Source organism: Scyliorhinus torazame, chromosome 22, assembly GCF_047496885.1.
Source record: "Scyliorhinus torazame isolate Kashiwa2021f chromosome 22, sScyTor2.1, whole genome shotgun sequence".
In the NCBI taxonomy this organism is placed as follows: Eukaryota; Metazoa; Chordata; class Chondrichthyes; order Carcharhiniformes; family Scyliorhinidae; genus Scyliorhinus; species Scyliorhinus torazame.
The window spans coordinates 77,769,520-77,784,002 of record NC_092728.1 but is presented as its reverse complement, the minus strand read 5'-3'; the positions used below and the strand labels follow the sequence as shown (position 1 = coordinate 77,784,002).

Below are 14,483 nucleotides of genomic sequence, written 5' to 3'. Positions count from 1 at the left end.
AACATGTGTTCAGAACTAGAACATGTGGGTATGATTCACTGGCCCCCGAGAAGAACATTGACGGCTATCCTCCACGCGTGCCCCCCCGAGAAATAAATCCACTCTTCCTTGTCTTGATCAGATGGGCCCTGTGCATCACCTTGAACTGAATCAAGTTGAGTCTAGCATATGAAATAGAGTTGATCCTGTGAAGAGTCTCACTCCACAGCCCTCCATCAAACAATTGAAGAAGGGAATATAGTGAGTGGTTTTGAACTAACTGATTATGGAAAGGCTGAAATAAATGTATTATACGTTACGATCCAGTTGGGGACTGTTAATATTTAAAGAGAAATCTGAACATTCTGTTAGAACCAATAGATCTACCATACCCCCCCCCCCAAAGATTTGATTATTTTAAACATAAACTTTAGTGTATATGAAATTCTAAAATAAATCAAGTAGTATTAGCATAATAATGTGGTTTATCCAGCTCACCCTCCCACTTCCACTTCACCTCATCCAACACTGCCTGCTCTGCCGACAGGATCAGTCCATACATGTCTGAAATCCTCCCCTCACCCAACTCAGCCAGGGATAAGATCCTATTCAAGAAGGAGGGCGAAGGTGCCAAGGGAAATTAAGAAATCGTGAAACTGGAAATACCGGAATAAATTAGTCCTCGGGAATTTAAATTTGTCCAAGAGCTCCTCAAAACTGACAAACCTATCTTCCACAAACAGGTCCTTAAACCCCCCCCCAATGATCTGAACTATTGAGTCTAAACTCGCTGGCACAAAGAGATGATTTCTACAAATAGAGGCTAAAAGCGACATGGATCCGAGCTTAAAATGTTGATAAAACTGCCTGCAAATCCTCAGAGTGGATGCCACTACCAGACCCGAGGTAAATTTTGCAGGGGAAAATGGAAGCGAGCCAGTTACCAAGGCCCCCAAGATTGAACCGCTACAAGAGCTTGCATCCTTCTGCCCCCAAATGGTATTTGGATCCTTGAGCCATCCTAATACCATTTCAAAATTAGCTGCCCAGTCGTAAAACTACAAGTTGGGTAAAGCTAAGCCACCCGACTGACTCTCCCTCTGAAGAAAAACCCTATGAATCCTTGGGGTCTTGACCACCCAAATGAGGTAAGTATCACTTTATTGACTCTAACAAAGAAAGATTTGGGAAGAAAAATAGGGAGTCACTAAAAAAGAAATAAAACCTTCAGGAGGACATTCATTTTAACAGTCTGAACCCTGCCCGCCAAGAACAGGGAGAGGTTATCCTACTTTTGTAAGTCAAATTTGACCCCATTCACCAGGCGAGCATAATTTAATTAATGGAACGGGGCTCAAACATGGGCCACCCAGATTCCCAGATAACAAAAGCTAGATCTGGCAAGGTGAAACGTCTTGTGTTGTTTAAGTTTTTCTGTTTGACCTTGAATTGTAATTTTTTTTTTAGGCCAGCATGGGCTGATATTTCGGAGCTACTGGAGTTAGCTTATGGGATGGTTGGGGAGGTTTTAAACTATTACGGCAGGGGGATGGGAACTATGTAAGGATTCAGAGAAGGGGAAATCAAGAACAAGAGAAAAGGACAGCAAGGAGAACAAAAAAAGTGGTAGGCAGAGTAATCCAGGGCCGGAATTGGATATCAACACGTAAAAAATAGTGGAAAAGGGACAAGGAATGTTAAAAGGACTAGCCTTAAGGTTTTGTACCTGAATGCTTGGATTATTCAAAACAAAATGGATGAATTAGCTGCATAGATTGATGTTCATGGGAATGATGTGGTTGGGGTTAAAGAGACATGGCTCCATGGTGACCAAGAATGGGAACTAAACATTGAGTGCTATTCAGTGTTAAGGAAGGACAGACAGAAAGGAAAAGATGGTGGAGCTGCATTGTTGATTAAAGAAGATATTGATAAGCAAAAGTATTGGTGAAGGTACTGGCAGGTATGCTGGAGGAGTGCTTCCCGAAGGTGATAGGTGAAGATCAGATGGGGTTCGTGAGAGGGAGGCAGCATTTTTCAAACGTTAGAAGGGTATTGAACATTGTTATGGCACCAGCGGAGGAGAAGGAAACAGAGGTGGTTGTGGCATTGGATGCTGAGAAGGCTTTCGACCAGGTAGAATGGGGGTACTTGATGGCAGTTCTGGAGCGGTTTGGGATTGGACCAAGATTTGTGGACTGGGTAAAGCTACTATAAGGAGCCGAGGGCAAGTGTCTACACAAATAACATCAGCTCGAGATACTTTTCTCTTCACCGTGGGACTAGGCAGTGATGTCCTATGACCCCCAGCTGTTTGCACTCGGAATTGAGCAGTTGGCCGTTGTGTTAAGAAGTTCGGGCGTATGGAATGGGATAGTGTGGGGGAAGATAGAGCATAGTTTGTCCTTATATGCAGATGACTTGTTATACGCGTCTGAACGAGTGTGTCAGTAGGGGGAATATTGGAGCTGCTTCGGGTGTTTGGGCCTTTCTCGGCGTACAAATTAAATCTAGACGAGTGAGTATTTTGTGGTGTCGGGCTGGGATGGGGGGCTGCCATTCCGTAGGGCAGGGACTCACGGGGGGTTCAGGTTGCTCGGGAGTGGGGGGGGGGGGAACTCCGTAGGTACAGCATTTCTAGTTTAGTAGGGAGAAAGAAAGCTGATCTGGCAAGGTGGGATGGTCTCCCTCTGTCACTAGTGGGTCGGGTACAGGCGGGTAAAATGAACGTGTTGCCCGATTTCTGTTTATTTTCCAATGTTGGAATTCTTGACTCTTGAGAAGGTTAAGTTTGAACTGAGGGGAAGGATGGAGGGGTTCTACAATTCATGGGCATTATTCATTATGTACTTTCAAGAATTGGATAACATCGAACATTAGTTTGGGGGGGGGGGGGTTGGGGGGAGGGGACTGTATGTGTTAATGGTGACTGGGTGATTCCTGATTTCCTTTTGTCATTTGTTTATATTAACACGCGGGCAGTTGTTTGGGGGTTGGTGGGAGGATGGGATTGTCGTTGTTGATATGGGGATTGACATTATGTTTGTTATTGCTTATTGTTTATTGTTGGTGGGTGCAAATTTTGGAGAAAATGTGAAAAAGAATAAAAATATTTTTTTTAAAAAAAGATGAAGATATTGATATAATATTGAGAAAAGATATTAACCACATGCTATGTGGAATCTATATGGGTCGGGTTAAGAAACACCAAGGGGCAAAAAACATTCGTGGGGTTGGTATATAGACCACTAAACTGTTGTGGTAATGTTGGAAATTGCATTAAACAGGAAATCAGAGATGCACGTGATGAACATCTGTGATTATGGGTGACTTTAATCTGCAAATAGATTTGGTGAGTCAAATTAGTCGTAGTACAACAGAGGAGGAATTTCTGGAGTGTATACGGGGTGGTTTTCTGGACCAATATATTGAGGAACCAACAAGGGAACAGGCCATCTTGGATTGGGTATTATACAATGAGAAAGGATTAGTTGGCAATCTAGTTGTGAGAGAACCCTCAGGGATGTGTGACCATAAATGATAGAATTCTCATCAGGGTGAATGGTGAGGTAGTTGATTTTGTGACCATAAGACATAGGAGCAGGATTAGGCCACTCGGCCCATCGAGTCTGCTCTATCATTCAATCATGGCTGATATTTTTCACATCCCCATTCTCCTGCCTTTTCCCCATAACCCCTGATCTCCTTATTAATCAAGAACGTATCTATCTCTGTCTTAAAGACACTCCGTGATTTGTCCTCCACAGCCTTCTGCAGCAAAGAATTCCACATATTCACCACCAGGGTCCTGAACTCAATAAAGGTGACTAAGAAGATGGCATGAGACACAAGTTGGCTCAAATGGACAGGGAAACATTATTGAAAGGAAGGACAATGGACAGGCAATAACCGGCATTTAAGGAACAAATGGGTGAACTCCAAAAGTTGTTTATTCCTATTTGGTGCAAAAATGGATAGAGAACTGTGGCCAAACCATGGCTTACAAGGGAAATTAGAAATAGTATTAGATTCAAAGAAGAAGCATACAAATTGGCAAGAAAAGCAATAGACCGGAGGATTGGGAGCAGTTTAAAGTTCAGCAAAGGATTGATTAAGAAGGGAAAATAGAGTATGAAGGTAAACTATCAAGTCGGTTAGGATTATATTCATGGGAATTTAGAATTCTAGAGTGAGATGGGAACATAAAAATTGTACACAAAAAAGTTTCTATAGGTATGCAACGAGACAAAGGTTGACAAAAACTAATAGAACATAGAACAGTACAGCACAGTACAGGCCCTACACCCCATGATGTTGTGCCGACCATTTATCCTAATCTAAGATCAACCTAACCTACACCCCTTCAATTTACTGCTGTCCATGTGCCTGTCCAAGAGTCACTTAAATGTCCCTAATGACTCTGACTCCCCCATCTCTGCTGGCAGTGCATTCCACACACCCATCACTCTGTGTAAAGAACCTACCGCTGACATCGCTCCTATACCGTCCTCCAATCACCTTACAATTATGTCCCCTCGTGACAGCCATTTCCACCCTGGGGAAAAGTCTCTGGCTATCCACTCTATCCGTGCCTCTCATCACCTTGTAAACCTCTATCAAGTCACCTCTCTGCCTTCTTCGATCCTGTGAGAAAAGCCCTAGCTCCCTCAACCTTTCTTCATAAGACATGCCCTCCAGTCCAGGCAGTATCCTGGTAAATCCCCTCTGTACCCTCTCCAAAACATCCACATCCTTCCTAGAATGAGGGGACCAGAACTGGACACAATATTCCAAGTGTGGTCTAACTAGGGTTTTATAAAGCTGCAGCAAAACCTCGTGGCTCTTAAACTCAACCCCCCTGTTAATGAAAGCCAACACACCATACAATTTCTTAACAACCCTATCAACCTGGGTGGCAACTTTGGGGACCTATGTATGTGGATCCCAAGATCCCTCCACACTTCCAAGAATCTTGCCTTTAACCCTGTATTCAGCATTCAAATTCGACATTCCAAAATGAATCACTTCACATTTATCAAGGTTGAACTTGATCTGCCACTTCTCAGCTCAGTTCTGCATCCTGTCAATGTCCTGTTGTAACCTGCAACAACACTCAACACTATCTACAACTCCCCCAACCTTCGGGTCATCGGCAAACTTACAAACCCACCCTTCCACTTCCTCATCCAAGTCATTTATAAAAACCACAAAGAGCAGGGGTCCGAGAACAGATCCTTGCGGGACACCACTGGTCACAGACCTCCAGGCGGAATACTTTCCATCCACTACCACTCGCTGTCTTCTTTCGGCCAGCCAATTCTGTATCCAGACAGCCAGATTTCCCTGTATCCCATGCCCCCTAACTTTCTGAATGAGCCTACCATGGGGAACCTTATCGAATGCCTTACTGAAATCCATGATATACACCACGTCCACTGCCTGACCTTGATCAATGTGTCTCGTCACATCCTGAAAGAATTCAATGAGGCTTGTGAGGCAGAACCTGCCCCTCAAAGCCATGCTGACTATCTTTAATCAAACTATGTTTTTCTAAATAATCATAAATCCTATCTCTCAGAATCCTTTCCAATATTTTGCTCACCAGAGACTTAAGACTGATGGGTCTGTAATTCCCAGAGATTTCCCTATTCCCTTTCTTGAACAGGGGAACAACATTCGCCTCCCTCCAATCATCCGGTACTACTCCAGTGGAGAGCGAGGATGCAAAGATAATTGCCAATGGCGCAGCAATCTCCTTTCTCACTTCCCGCAGTAACCCTGGGTATATCCCGCCAGGCCCAGGGGACTTATCTATCCTGATGCTTTTCAAAATTTCCAGCACATCCTTAATATCAACCTGTTCAAGGCTATTAACCTGGTTCACACTATTCTCATGGGCAACAAGGTCTCTCTCTAGTGAATACTGAAGCAAAGTATTCATTTAGGGCCTGTCCCATCTCCTCAGTCTCTAGGCACAAGTTCCCTCCACTATCCCTGATCGGCCCTACTCTCACTCTGATCATCCTCTTATTTCCCACATAAGTGTTAAAACGCCTTTGGGTTTTCCCTAATCCTTCCCGCCAGGGCTTTTTCATGCCTCCTTCTAGCTCTCCTCAGTCCATTTTTGAGTTCCTTCCTGGCTACCTTGTAACCCTCTAGAGCCGAGTCTGATCCTTGCTTCCTCAACCTTACCTAAGCTTCCTTCTTCCTCTTGACTAGAAGCTCCACTTCTTTGTCATCCAAGGCTCTTTCACCTTACCATTCCTTCCTCGTCTCAGTGGGACAAAACTATTAAGCACTCGCAGAAAGTGCTCCTTAAACAATCCCCACATTACTGTGGTGCATTTCCCCAAGAACAATTGTTCACACATTATGCTCCTCAGCTCCTGTCTAATAGCAGTATAATTTCCCCATTCCCAATTAAATAACTTCCCATGCTATGTGTCCTATCCCTCTCCATGACTATGGTAAAGGTCAAGGAGTTGTGGTCACTGACATCTGACACCTGGCCTGGTTCGTTGCCGAGCACCAAGTCCAATATTGCCTCCCCCAAGTCGGCCTATCTACATATTGAGTCAGGAATCCTTCCTGTACACACCTGACAAAATCTGCTCCATCCAAACCATTTGCACTAAGGAGGTTCCAGTCAATATTAGGGAAGTTGAAGTCACCCATGACAACAACTCTGTTACTTCTGCACTTTTCCAAGATCTGCCACCCAATCTGTTCCTCTATCTCTGCTGCTATTGGAGGGGTCTATAGAAAACTCCCCATAAAGTGACTGTTCCTTTATTGTTTCTGACTTCCACCCATACTGACTCAGACAAACCCGCCTCAACTATCTTCGTTTCTGCAGCTGTGGTGCACTCCCTAGTTAACAGTGCCACTCCCCCTCTTTTACCTCCATCCCTATTCTGCTGAAAACATCTAAACCCTGGAACATCTAACAACCATTCCTGCCCCTGTGAAATCCATGTCTCCGTAATGGGCACAACATCGTAGTTCCAAGTACTGATCCATGCTCTTAAGTTCATCTCCCTTATTCCTGACACTCCTTGCATTGAAACAGACACACTTTAGCCCATTCCACTGAGTGCAACTTTGCCCTATGAACTGTCTATCCCTCCTCACAGACTTGCTGCATACTATTTCTGCCTGTTCAACAGCTACCCTATCCTCTGATCCATAGCTCTGGTTCCCATCCCCTGTCAAACTAGTTTAAACCCTCCTGAAGAGCGCTAGAAAACCTCTCACCCAGGATATTGGTGCCCCTCTAGTTTAGGTGCAATCCGTCCTTCATGTACAGGTCCCACCTTCCCCAGAAGATATCCCAATGATCCACATATCTGAAGCCTTCCCTCCTGTACCAGCCTTTTAGCCACGTGTTCAGCTGCACTCGCTCTCTGTTCTTTGCCTCACTTGCATGTGGCACCGGTAGCAATCTTGAGATCATTACTCTGCTTGTCCTGCTCTTTAACTTCCAACCTAACTCCCTAAAATCACTTTTTAGATCCTCATCTCTTTTCTTAGCTGTGTCGTTGGCACCTATGTGCACCATGACTTATGGTTGCTCACCTTCCCCCTTAAGAATCCTGTGGACTTGATCCGAGACATCCCTGGCCCTGGCACCCGGGAGGCAACACACTTTCCGGGAGTCTCGCTCGCGACCACAGAATCTCCCATCCATTCCCTTAACCATTGAGTCTCCTATCACTTTGCTTTTCTATTCTCCCCCCTTCCCTTCTGAACCACAGAGCCAGACTCAGTGCCAGAGACCTGGCGGTAGGGCCATCCCCCAGTAGGTCACCCCCCCCAACAGCATCCCCTTGTTTTGAAGGGGAATGGTCACAAGGCATCCCTGCACTGTCTGCCTGTTCGTTTTCCTTCCCCTGTCTGTAACCCAGCTATTCTTGTCCTGTACTTTAGGTGTGGCTACCTCCCTGTAACTCTTCTCTATCACCCCCTCTGCCTCCCGGATGATCCGAAGTTCATCCAGCTCCAGTTCTCTGAGGAGCTGGAGTTGGATGCACTTCTAGCAGGTGTAGTCAGCGGGGACACACTGGTGGTATCCCTCACCACCCACATCCTACAAGAGGAGCATGCAACTGCCCTAGCTTCCATCCCCTCAGATCTTACAGAATGTAGCTGCCCTATGGACCAACTGGAACTCTGCCCTCCGACTCTGCTCCCAGTCAGCTGCACTCTCTGTAAACCGGCTCCCTTCTCGCTCTTTGAGGAAATGAAACGAAAGGAGCATCTTGCTCCCTCCTCACCTAACTCCCTCAGTCACCAAACTCTCACTATAGCATTCAAATGCACCCAAAGTCAGCACTCAGTGAAACAAAACAACATTGTAGGGCCCTTACATTCAGAAACGGGGGAATTCATAATCGGGAACAAAGAAATGGCTGAGGAACTAAATTCATACTTTGCTTTTCTCTTCACAAAAGAAGAGATGAATAATGCACTAGACGTTCTGAGAAACTAGTGAGGAGCTCAAGAAAATTGGTATGAGTACAGAAACTGTTTTGGAAAAATTGATGGGATTAAATGCTGATAAATCTCCAGAATCTGATGATCTTCATCCGAGAGTACTTAAGTGGCTCTAGAAATAGTAGATCTTTGGTGGCTATTTTCCAAATTTCTCTTGAGCTCTGGAATGGTTCTACAGATTGGAGGGTAGCTACTGTAAGCCTGCTATTCAAAAAGAGAGCATGGTAAGAAGCCTTACAGCACCAGGTTAAAGTCCAACAGGTTTGTTTCAAATCACTAGCTTTCGGAGCACTGCTCCTGAAGGAGCAAGAGGATTTGAGTACAAGAATAGCAATGTCCTGCTGCAATTGTACAGGGCGTTGGTAAGACCACACCTGCAATGTGTGCAGTTTTGGTGTCCTTATCTGGGGAAGGTTGTTCTTCCTGTAGAGGGAGTGCAGCGAAGGTTTACCAGGCTGATTCCTGGGATGACAGGACTGTCATATGAGGAGAGATCAACTTGGTTAGGATTATATTTACTGGAGTTTAGAAGAGTGAGAGGGGATCTCATTGAAACTTATAAAATTCTAACAGGATTAGACAGGGTAGATTCAGAAAGAAAATTCTCGATTGTGGGGGAGTCCAGAACTAGGGTTCATAGTTTGAGGATGAGGGGTAAACCTTTTAGGACTGAGGTGAAGAGAAATTTCTTCACCCATAGGATGGTGAAACTGTGGAATTCGCTACCAGAGAAAGTAGTTGAGGCTAAAGATGTTGTGAGATTTCAAGAAGGCATTAGATGTAGCTCTAGGGGCTAAAGGGATCAAGCCCATGGTGTTAAGGCTAAGATCCTGGCATGGATAGAGGATTGGCTGACTGGCAGAAGGCAGAGAGTGGGGATAAAGGGGTCTTTTTCAGGATGGCAGACGGTAACTAGTGGTGTGCCTCAGGGGTCTGTGCTGGGACCACAACTTTTCACAATATACGTTAATGATCTGGAAGAAGGTACTGAAGGCACTGTTAAGTTTGCAGATGATACAAAGATCTGTAGAGGGACAGTTAGTCTTGAGAAAGCAAGGGGGCTGCAGAAGGACTTGGACAAGCGAAGAGTGGGCAATGAAGTGGCAAATGAAATACAATGTGGAAAAGTGTGAGGTTATGCCCTTTGTAAGGAGGAATTTAGACTATTTTCCAAATGGGGAAATACTTAGGAAATCAGAAGCACAAAGGGACTTGGGAGTCCTTGTTCACAATTCTCTTAAGGTTAATGTGCAGGTTCAGTCGGCAGTTAAGAAGGCAAATGCAAATGCAACGTTAGCATTCATGTCAAGAGGGCTAGAATACAAGACCAGGGATGTACCTCTGAGGCTATATAGAAGCACAAAGGGACTTGGGAGTCCTTGGTCACAATTCTCTTAAGGTTAATGTGCAGGTTCAGTCGGCAGTTAAGAAGGCAAATGCAAATGCAACGTTAGCATTCATGTCAAGATGGCTAGAATACAAGACCAGGGATGTACCTCTGAGGCTATATAAGGCTCTGGTCAGACCCCATTTGAAGTATCGTGAGCAGTTTTGGGCCCAGTATCTAAGGAAGGATGTGCTGGCCTTGGAAAGGGTCCAGCGAAGGTTCACAAGAATGATCCCGGGAATGAAGAACTTGTCGTATGAGAAATGTTTGAGGACTCTGGGTCTGTACTCGTTGGAGTTTAGAAGGAAGAGAGGGGATCTTATTGAAACTTACAAGGTACTGCGAGGCCTGGATAGAGTGGACGTGGAGAGGATGTTTCCACTTGTGGGAAAAACTAGAAGCAGAGGATACGATCTCAGACTAAAGGGACGATCCTTTAAAACCGAGATGAGGAGGAATTTCTTCAGCCAGAGGGTGGTGAATCTGTGGAAGTCTTTGCCGCAGAAGGCTGTGGAGGCCAAATCACTAAGCGTCTTTAAGACAGCGATAGATGGGTTCTTGATTAATAAGGGGATCAGGAGTTATGGGGAGAAGGCAGGAGAATGGGGATGAGAAAATATCAGCCATGATTGAATGGCGGAGCAGACTCAATGGGCCGAGTGGCCTAATCCTGCTCCTATGTCTTATGGATATGGGGGGGAAGGCGGGATAAAGGTATTAAATTTGCTGTTCAGCCATGTTGAATGGCAGACAGGTGCGATGGGCCAAATGGACTACTGTTATTTTCTATGTATGTTTCTGGAACCTTGCAGGGAAATTGCCACATTTTGCTGCGCACGAGGCCTCCTTGATGACAATAATTTATCGATCTGGAAACTGTAAAAAGGAAAAGAAATAGCGTGGTAATTCTAGTAAGTAATGCATCTGTTTAAAAGGACAGAGTTCCTTTCTGCACCTTTCCCTTCTGATGGTGCCTTTGTCTTTTGTAGCCACTTGTATCATGTGTGAGTTTAGGCCCTGGTGCTTAAGATGAGGGGAAATAAATTACAACCGTCTGATGGATTTTAGAGACAGGCAGCAAGCTAAGGGAAAGCTGTTTTAACCACTTGCATTCTAACGTCCTATTAGGTGAGAGAGAGGGGGTGACATGTTTTTGTGGGGTGGGGGGGCATGGCTGTTGAATTTAATCTCGAGCAATGAGGCTCAGTCCCACTTACCCATTGCTACATCATAAAGTAATTTTTAATTGCCTTCAGCAGTTTCCTTAAGACACTAACTTGGTTGCTAATCCTCATAGCCATTGCAGTCATTTTCAGTCAAAGTTTGTGAAAGGTTTCCCTCAATTTGTATTTGCAAAGAGTCAGAATTCCTGTTTTAGGCACACGCAATGGATGACTATGGAACAACCCTCCCAAATGTGGTGAGTGGTGCACTTCTGACACATAATGCACTCCATCTGTCTTGTCAGGCCCTCATTATCATGTTTCATGCCTGTAGAAAAAGTGTAATGCAATACAGTTTTTAAACCCAAGAAGCTGTGCTTTAATTTGGGTCAAAATCCAGCATTTTGGACAATTTACCTTGCTATATGTTTTACTGTCTTTTAACATTAACAATGTATGCATTAATACAACAGCAATTGTAAACTCCAACCCTTTCTGAAACCCAGAAATGGAAATAAAATCTCATTAAGGATAAAGTTTATTTGTAATGAATATTGGCTGCCAATAGCAGGGCGTGTCAGTCGCAAACCCTGTGCAAAAGCCCTTGTTCACAGAAACTCAAAGCAATAATACCATTTTGATTAGTCGGTTCCGGCCATATTTTTGCCAGTAACTGCTGCTGCACGATGCTTGATTGAGGGAGGGGCAAAATGAGTGGTCACTGTCATGATATTCAAACACACATCATGATAGACGCACCAACAGACAAATCAGAACACACAACACCACAACCAATCACAGACAGGGACAGTATAAAAGGACAAACACGACACCTGGTGGCCAGTAGAGCTGGAGACCAGGACAAGGACAGGACCTGTTACACTACACACTCAGGGAGACACCACGTGCAGAGTATCCAGAACGAATTGTATATAGCAGTTGAAATGAAATAGAGTTGTACCAAATACAACAGCGTTAGTTCATCTGTGCATCAGAGCACCCGACACCACATGGTACAGGAGTGGATCGATACCTGCCGGCATACCTCCGTGTACAGGAGTGGATCGATACCTGCTGGCATACCTCAGTGTACAGAGACAACCAGCAATACCCAGGCAAGCTGTACGAGCTCCCGGTTCCGCAGCCGCTCCAGTGCCACGGCGATCTCCGCGAAAACTGGCGGCGATTCCGGCAAGCGTTTGAATTATTCCTGGTGGCAGCTGAACTCAAAGACCTGGCTGATGATGAAAAAATTGAATTTCTCCTCACCATCGCCGGTGCAAGGGCAAAAGAAATCTTCACAAAATTCAAGTTCTTCAGGAGGCAACAAAGGTACGATTACCAGGCAGTCCTGAATAAATTTGCCAAATACTGTGAGGAAAACGCACTCCAATCGGCAAGTAAAGGTAAGAAAAGCGGCAGTACTCACCTCGTGGCCGGGATCCCGGAGGCCGAATTCCCGGAGGCCGAAATCCCGGGCCTGAGAGAGATTTGGGTCGAGGTCGGCGGCCATCTTGCTAAAGGTATCACGCTAGCACAGTTGCGCGAGCAGTGCGCAGAACCGGAAGTTTCGTTTGCGCATGCGCGAGACGCTGCGCATGCGCAGTCAAGAAAACGGCCATCGGTAAAGGAACAGTGATCTGCGCATGCGCAGTCGCTTCCTACGTGCTACATACCGAGCGTCAGGATGTCAGAGGCCCCAGACCGCACCAATTCAAAGGGGAAACGTCCCAAATCCAATTTAAAAGGGAAACCTCCCAAATCAAAAAAACAAAAACCTGTTAAAGCTGTAAAACAACCTTCCCTCACCTGGAATGACAGCACATTGCCGCAAATTGACCCAGGAGATGAATTTAAACTCCGAAGAACCCTGCAACAAGCAGTTACCTATGCACAAGCCGATGATTCCGACCTCGAATATTTCGATACCGATCTTTACATTTTTTCTGGACCTCGCAAGCCCAATTACAACTCCGTGGTCCTATACGACTACGACTCGGATGAACCTTTCATGTTGCACATTGGCGACCCCCACATCGAATCCGACGCAGATGCGGATTCACTTTTCGGATCTGAGGATCTTCAACCCAGCGCATCTGACGTCCCAACTCATCAGTGCCGGATGATGCCGCAGCCTGAAATTAGGAGACAGGGAGTGGTGCAAGCCCACGGCGAGCGGCCCGCTGCCACACAGAGCATGGTCCACGTCCCGCTCAACGTTCCCGACTCTGTGAAAGAACACATGCAAGACTCCACACCCCAGTCCTTGCATGCAAAAGAAGCGACTCCAGTATCACAAGACTCCACAGCAAGCTCGTGGGCAGACTCCACAAGGGCAGAAACGCTTGACTCCGATGCGCAGTCCTTGCAGGAACAAGACCGTGAGGGTCTAGCAAAGTCTCCTGACCAACCATCGCCAGACGATGCAAGTCTGCCATGCTCACGTGAACAGCAAGAAGGCTATAACAGCCTACCATGCTCCACTGCACAGCAGCATGACCATGACGGTCTCTCATGCTACAATGAAGGGCACAGCGCTGATGACTGTTCAAGCCCAACTGAAGACAAGCCAAAGGAATCACCTCTTCCAAGCCCGAAAGAAAAAGGTTTATGCGCTGACCTTCAGGATCATTATAGCCGAACAGAGATTAATAATGCTGCACGGTCACAGAAGGATGCTGAGGATTTGCTAAAAAAAATTACTTGTATGTTTAACTTGCAAGGAGCAAACAGAATTGCCAGTGTTTTAGTACGGATCAAAAAAATGGACAAGACATTGATCCTCAGGTAATGGAAATAACACAACCTGAATCATATCTACAGCAGGGACAAATGTCTCCCTTCAACACAACACCGCAAAGTCCCAACTTCGGAGACCAGCAGTTAGTCAGTAATGACTCTTCAAACCTTGAGGGGAACATTAATTGCATTGAACCTATACACACTCCACTGATAAATGAGCAGAACATTGGAGCAAAAATCCTGAGGACACCGACATCGAGTAGCCAGATAAAGAACTTAAAACCTGCAGCAGTTTCAAGTGAACCAATTGTGCTTTCCACTGATGGTGAAGATGCAGATAAGGTCGACCCGTCTATCCATTGTACCACACTAACCCCAGAGATTAAGCAGTTATGTCTGGGGAGTATAATGTGGGCAATTGAGAACACTAAAAGAGAGACTGTGACTATGCCAGTCCCAGCAAAATCAAACCCAGAGACTATGAAGGCATGTACATTAAACAAAGATACATATGAAGTCACTGAAAAGAAAACTGAAACGGAATGTTCTTTGGAACATAGTACAATGTCGAAAGAAACATTGGATCCAACATTCGAGGCCATACATATGGGAGAACTTGAGGGTAATAAACAAGGTTCTGCAATGTCTGGGGGAAGATTTAAAATTCCAAAGAAGAAAAGCCCAAATGAAGGACAACGGCAAGACAATGACAGTCGACC

General features: G+C 45.3%; 1 protein-coding gene across 12 annotated transcripts in view; it reads left to right on the top strand.

Annotated features, from left to right (window-relative positions):
• The window catches only part of strbp (spermatid perinuclear RNA binding protein), a 276,353-nt gene that overhangs the window by 61,913 nt on the left and 199,957 nt on the right, over window positions 1-14,483 (top strand). The window contains exon 2 of one of the 12 annotated variants that reach the window (XM_072488403.1): window positions 10,672-10,770. The exons of the other annotated variants lie outside the window; for them this stretch is intronic. The gene's annotated coding sequence lies outside the window, so the exon portion shown is untranslated. The remainder of the gene's footprint in view (window positions 1-10,671; window positions 10,771-14,483) is intronic. 12 annotated transcript variants of the gene reach the window in all.